Source organism: Neolamprologus brichardi, chromosome 7 (assembly GCF_056152115.1).
Source record: "Neolamprologus brichardi isolate AB-2024 chromosome 7, ASM5615211v1, whole genome shotgun sequence".
NCBI classification, from domain to species: domain Eukaryota; kingdom Metazoa; phylum Chordata; class Actinopteri; order Cichliformes; family Cichlidae; genus Neolamprologus; species Neolamprologus brichardi.
Genome location: NC_142110.1, coordinates 44,016,615 through 44,023,846, shown reverse-complemented (window position 1 = coordinate 44,023,846; position 7,232 = coordinate 44,016,615). Strand labels below are relative to the sequence as shown.

Genomic DNA, 7,232 nt, shown 5'->3' with positions numbered 1-7,232 from the left:
ACCCTTTAGGCTTGGTACATTTTTGTACCTTATGAAGTTGTACCATCTGAAGTACAATCATGTACTTTCCTAAGACATAAATGTACCTTCAAACTATAGTACAGAAATGTTCCCTTGAAAAGGGTACAATAGGGTACCTATGAGGGTACCCCCCCAGCGACAACCTATTTCGTACCTAAAGAGACAAAAATGTACCCCCAATAGTCCAAAATATTTGGTTATTTAACCATTTATTTTCGATAAAAGAATCACATCAAAGCATTTAAACAACCACAGGAATACATCCTTGATTACATTCGTATATTGCCATAGGACATGTCAAGAAAAATACATTCATTTAAAAAAAGTAAACAATCACAAAAAGACATTAAACACCTGAACACAATGTTTTGACGGATCACAGAGATGGCATGTACTTAAAAAAAAAAACTGTGCACACAAATGTTTTGCTCTACTTCATCAAGCCAGAATATATATATATACATATATGCCATATATATAGACAAAGTGGAAAATGTGCTTGCAATCACGTCACACAGAATACCTCAAGGACACAAACAGCCTATCATAAACTAAATAGGTGTCTAGAGCTTGAAAGTCTAATTCATTTCCTGGATTGAACAGGATCCAGTCATTGTCAACTGCCACTTGGTAAGCATGGAAATGACATTCATAAAGTGCAAGGAAGTAACAGTTTCCCACACAATACCCAACAAGTATCAACATTCAAAATATACTTGATTTTAAAGAATATAGGTATGGCTTCAGTGTGCACATGGCCAACTACAAAAACATCCTCAAGTTCATATTTGACACTGCTGACAGATATAGCAGACAGACGCTGAAGCACTTTATCCTGTAAATGCACATCTGTAAAACTTTTGTTCATTTCCAGAGCATTCTGTAAGTCACCTGGCAGAGATGAAAATGGCACACTGACACTTGTGCTGAGTGAATGTTCAAAGTCAACAAGCAACCTATCTGAAGAAAACTCCCAGCACTGACAGCAAATGAATTGTCACAAAATTTACTATTTGTATGAGGTCAAATTAGCACCTGTAATGTCTTCAGCCAGTGCATTCTCTCTTGCCTCCATGTAGACCTTCTTCAGTGGCAAATCCTTGGTCATTTGAAGAACATTTTGAAGAACAGCAGTGAAGTTTTCGCTAAAGCGGCGACAGGGATGCATTAAATCAACCTCATCACACAACTGGAAATGAAAAGAGCAGAATAGACAAAAGAATGACATTTTACATTGAGGATTTAAACTTTTGACATGTTTAAAGACACAGACTGGAGATAAATGTAAAGTGCTTTAACCCTTGAACAAAAATTCTAAAGATAATGAACAGATTGATTAATCAGTTAGTACAGAAAAAAATAATCAGATTTAGAGACAAAAAAATCATTAGCTGTTTCCCCAATCATCTTAACAATTCTTACCCCTGCAGATGTCCCCAGGAATGGATATCTCTTTAATAGGTCCACAGTACACATTCCTTCAGCTACCTCTCGACGTCTCCATGCAAAGGTTTTTGTCATGCGGTCTTTCACCAGTGCTGTGTCAGGATGTAGCTTCTTGTGCTGATCATTTAGCACCTTGATATGAGCATCAATGAAGGCTGCATCTTCCCCCACAAAGCACGAATCCTTTGTCAAAGCAGATATCAGTATTATCATAAGTAAAATCTGATAAGTTAATGTTACTCGAAATGCAGTAATTTGTACACCAAATGCTTTGGAAAAAAATGCAATAATGTTGAATAGGAATTGCAAGTTGAGCAGACTTTTGTTAAATCAACTGTGAAGTTCCTTTTTCTATGTTAATGTTATCTGTTAACATGTTTCTTTCAATTAATGTTTACTTTTAGCTTTACAGTGAACATAATAAGACTACATATGTTACCTTAGCTCTTAGAGGCTGAGGGTGTGAGGACTTACGAGAGAGGGCTTCAGTCTCTTCAGATAGGAGCTGCTGGATTCCTCTGTGGTCCGATGTTTCTGCGTGCGTCCAAAATTTTCTTTAACCCGGTTCACTTCTTCGTTGCTGATTAGGGGAGCCCGTTCTGCTTTGAACTTTCTCTTGAGTTGGCCGTGCCAGGTGTCCTAGTTGTTTCAAATGTATATAAGTAGTTAATTATGCTTACTTTATATTAATATAATCTATAAAAGAAACAAAAAAGGAGAGGTACTCACATAACCATTTCCGTGTACATCTCTTAAGAAAGGATACTTCACAATCTTTGATGGGCTTTGATGACCTGGATGTAGTCTGAGTGGGTTGGGTACCTGTTTCAAACATAAGAAAAACAACCCACAGCACACTGATTACTCTTATCCTTTCCTGGGGGCTTTTATGTTCTTCAATTCTTCTAATCATATTGTTATTACTGTAAATAGTATGTTATAGACCAATGTCAAATCAATGTAGCTAAAGTTGATTTTAATTTTAGAAAAAATGGGCATGGACAAAAAGCCACACCTCTCCCAAACTTCATTAATTAATTGACTGCAGTCCTGAATTATTAATTTACTCTTGAGCAAATTCGAAAATGAACACTTTGGATATCATAGTCCAGACAAGGTCTGGAGACACAGGATGTATGGTTTTACCACTATTGCCAGTTCATTGGAACCATGTGTCACGCCAGACTCGAACGCTGGTCTCCAGATTGGGAGGCAGATGGGCTAACCATTTGTTCTCTGCCTCTCGTACAACAGCAATATTAATATTAAGAAATTAATGTAATTATTCAGAAAGGAACCCTTACATTGTGTACTGTGACAGCATTTCATAAAGAGTCCCAATTATTTTGTTTCGGTACTTCTGTTCTTTCTGGACTGGTTCTTTGAGATCCAAGCGACTCTGCGGGAGAATAGAATCCTAGGCTATCTTGTCTGTTTTTGCTGCCCACAATTTGCCTCCTTGATTTTGTTTATTTGAAATTATAAATCGATCCCTGATCGAGCAGCTAGCTGGCATCACAGGTGTTTGCAGACACTGTCCCTGTGCAGAGCTTACAGCTCTCATATTCGAAAATCCCACTAAGTAGGTGGAATGGTACAAATGTGTACCTTCCATTGTTTAAAATCCCTTTGAGCGGGAAACAAGTTAGATGCGATATATTTGGCTTAGAAAACGATTTTGTTAATAGCTATATTTACATACTAGCATGTTTTGAGAAATTATTGATTTTTTTACATTGTTGTACACGGTTAGTCACTATTTATTGATAAAACACTCGAATACGGCGGGCAGACAGACGTTGAACATTCCACCAACAGTCTAAATAGTCCACATTTGTACCTTTCTTTGTTTAAAACTTAGCTAACTGCTAGCTTTCACCCATTTTAAATCTAGCTCTTCGGACTTTTGCTAACTCCACTGTAAAATTACACGTTGTAATTTTTATAAAAACACAAAATCACACCCGACTTACCTCAAAACCTTTGCGCCTCGTCGTCTGACACATCAATGCCTTCTTCCATCAACTTTTTGAGGGGCTCCTCCGTCGATAACCCCTGAGAGTCATTTTCTGCGTCAACGCTAGTCGGCGCGGAGGCGGAGCACTTATCGCTGCTGGTTTTTCAGCCTTTGGGATTAATGCGCATTGCGAACTTGACACATGAAAATACAACATTGTGGTATTAATGCGCAGTTGTTTAGAAACCGTTATGCTGTCTTGGCGAACTATATTTGTAACTTACAAAATGTAGTTACCGTAACATAAAAATCTGCTTGACATTTTAACTTCCAAAGAACCTCGGTTTAACTTGATGTTGCAAATTCCATAAAAACCTCACAATTAATGAACAATTCTAGGATGTAGTAAAAGCGAAAAAGTAAATGGCCAAACATAACAGTAAAATGATTTCACGTTTTTGAAGGCTACAACCAAGATTTAAAACATTAAAAATTATAACTGGAACTTAATGAAATGGAAATGGACCAGTTTTTTTTAACATCATTTGGTTGTGCCTGCATGTCATTGTGTGTGTGGGGTTTTTTTTTTAAATATAATTTAACATAACTTACACAAAGGTAGGTTACAGATATTCTTTGCATCATAGGAAAATTTACAGAGGAGAGGACCAACAGATTTGATTATACCATGTAGCTTTTATGAGCACACTCACATCTCATATGAATTTTACAATTAACCAGGCCCATCCAGATTTGCCCATGCTGACCCATTACCACATTCTGCCACTGTCACTGCAGTACAGGTCAAAATGGTACAGATTTGTACTTTATATCAAATTGAACCTTTAAAGGGGCATTTCTGGACTTTTAAAGACCAGTATTGTACTTTTAAGGGAACATTTAAAAATAATGTACCTATAGGTACAAAAATGTTCTTCTCTCGTACCTCTATTTCTGAGAGTGCTCCACATCCAAACAGACAGGCAGGTAATTTTAGACTGCGGGAGAACAAATTGTCCTCTTTCACCCACTCAAGTCAATCAAGTGGAGTAAGGGGGAATGGAGACAGATGGATGGATGGAGAAGGAGAGGAGCCTGAACAAAGCTCAAGGGAGAGGATAACAGACATTTTAAAAGTAGCTTACAATAAAGACAAAATTGTAGAAAATGGTTAATCACAAACTTTAAAAGGAAATAGAGGCAGTTAAAAAAAATGAAATCTGTCCTTCCATTCTCCCACTGGTGGTCCATGTTCCCACTGTTGCCTCTCTTGATTTAATTGCTCGGGTAGGAGTGAGATCAGAGCAGCAGTTCAGCAGCAGGCTTCTATCAGACTTGAGAAACAATAACAAAAATGAAATTAAAGAGACGAGGGAAAGAAAAAAAAGAGAGGGAAAAACTGGAAATCAGCGATGCCTGATGAAACACGCTTAAAAGTGTAAAACAAGGAAGAAGACTGAGTCAAAAAGCATAACGGAAAATCAGATCAGGTCAGAGGGAAAGCAAAGGCAAAAGGAGCCGGTGGTCCATTTTCTTGTTTTCAGCTATGTTTAATTGCCTTAGTAGGAGTGAGTTCAGTAGATCAGTAGTAGGAGTAGCAGACCTTCATCAAAGCACCAGTCACTGCTTATTAGAATATTATTACAGAACAGCAGCAGCCAGCCAGTGGGCTGATTACTGACTGGGTCCAATGGGAGGCCTCATTTGACTGGAATGTACAGAGGCTGAAATGGAGAACAGGGATAAACACAGAAATACCATTTATAGACTTGGTGCCTTAATATGCTTTCATAAAAACTGTGTGTCCAGTCATTCGGCCTTTCTTTTGGCATCGCACAGCAGCTACTTTTATTGATTTTTCTCCCCACTAAAGACCATGTTTAATCATTAAACATTAAAACATTTACTACAAAAAACAACAGTCTGTAACTTTTCTTTTCAGCTAATAAATGCAATCAAATATCCAAATTTACTAAAAAAAAAAAAGTAACTCAAATACTAAGAGATCTTATTGTTTCTGGAACAGCTGATGGATGATTTTTATCCATGTTACTGAAATGCACACAAGAAAATGTGTTGCACACTAAGAATAAACATAATCAAAAACTATAAAATGAATTTGAGCCAAACATGAAACCAAAGACACCAAACAAGCAGAACGAATCACGGCTTGTACAGGGACCATAATTTTTGTAAACCACGCTTTATGGATGTTTTGTTAGTTCTGATGACTGTATAGAAGGTTAAATGCATTATAATTAAACCAGTATGTGAAATGTGATAGAACGGGCAAGAACAAAGGCAAATTGCACTCAAAGCATCCTGCCTCCTTTGCAGAATTAAATCAACTGTATAAAAGGAAAATTGGCAAAGTCATGGACCAGTAAAATGTTACATTTATTCAGATAACTGGAGCCAGCACAGAAAACAGTTGATCAAAATACAGACTCGATCTAGGAATACCAATTCTATGATGAAAGCCAATTAAAACAGCATGCTGGGCAATTAGCATTACCTACAGGAAATCAGATCCCATCTCATCCACCAATCAGGACAAAGACTAAAGGTTGGTTGACGAGGGGAAATTAGGCAAAGCAGTGCCAGATATTTACTCTCAGATTTGATATGGCTGGTTGATGTCATCCTCTAACACACACACAAAGACGTGTAAGCACGCAAGCGGTACGCCTCAACAACACATAACGCATGATCTCTCCAAACTCAGGCACACACAGAAACATGCACACCTACTGTGGTCCGCTTAGCGACCACCGTGGCTGAATGAGAAGAAGAAAACCGCAGGCATCCAGTCATTCCTGACTGGAAAAGCATTCATGGAAAAGTTGAATTTGATGGAAGGCATAACATGTGTGACAACAAGTTTCTAGCTTTTAATGCTGCAAATGTACATTGTTAATAGATTTCTAAATAAAATGCATAAAAATGCATTGTTTTGCATGTGTAGAAAAAATCAACAGAATTAATTAAAATATTGATTTCCAAATAATTTACAACCTAAATTCCATTTAAAATAGCACAAAGACAAAATATCAAAGCTAATGTTGAGAAGTATGGTTATTTAACCTTTTTAATATATTCTTATTTTTCATTTAATACCAGTAAAATGATTTCTAAATGTTTGGACAGCAGCATGAAAACACGGGAAGAGCTGAAAAATACTTATATAACACCTGACGGGTCATCTTACAGTTAACAAGGGTAATCATCAGCATGGTTTGGTATAAAGAAAAAACCTCCCAGATAGGGTAGGTTTTAAAAATTGGGAGGTGTTCGCCACTCTTTAGTCTTTTACATGACAGTTAAGACCGTTTTCAACATACAAAGCTCTTATGAATTTTATCATTAGGTCAGATATTATGATAAAAAGATTAAGAGAAGCCTGAGATTTCCAAAAACTATCATCTTCTCAATAATCTGGCAAAGCAAACAAAACAAAACAAACTGTCCTGTGGTTCGAGAAACCAAACCAAATTTGTCTTTCCACACTAAAGACAAGGGGACCACCCTGCATGTTTTCAGAGCACAGTTCAGGATCTGTGAGGAAAATAACTTGCACAGCATCTGTAACACAAACAAACACACAACCTAGCTCAACTTTCCTGATTAATCTCACTGGCAATAAATTCAAAATGAACACACAAAGACATTATTTAATAGGAAACAGCTGATTGGCTGATTTAGAATCCTTAATATATGTACTGTTAATTGGCACCAGCTACGGTGTCTTACAAATTAAAACCATTTTAAGAAGTAAAAACACTTCTTTGTTGTTAATAACCGTTATAAA

General features: G+C 37.0%; 2 long non-coding RNA genes across 2 annotated transcripts; both read right to left on the bottom strand.

Moving 5' to 3' along the window:
- Positions 1-1,178: 1,178 nt before the first annotated feature.
- On the bottom strand, positions 1,179-2,006 carry LOC148102169 (uncharacterized). The gene is made up of 3 exons (XR_015719357.1): positions 1,942-2,006; positions 1,444-1,650; positions 1,179-1,210 (listed from the first exon to the last, which is right to left on the bottom strand). It is a non-coding gene; the product is annotated as an uncharacterized LOC148102169 (long non-coding RNA).
- Positions 2,007-2,026: 20 nt separating this feature from the next.
- Positions 2,027-3,541, bottom strand: LOC148102168 (uncharacterized). Its single transcript, XR_015719356.1, has 3 exons — positions 3,441-3,541; positions 2,197-2,289; positions 2,027-2,106 (listed from the first exon to the last, which is right to left on the bottom strand). It is a non-coding gene; the product is annotated as an uncharacterized LOC148102168 (long non-coding RNA).
- Positions 3,542-7,232: the final 3,691 nt, after the last annotated feature.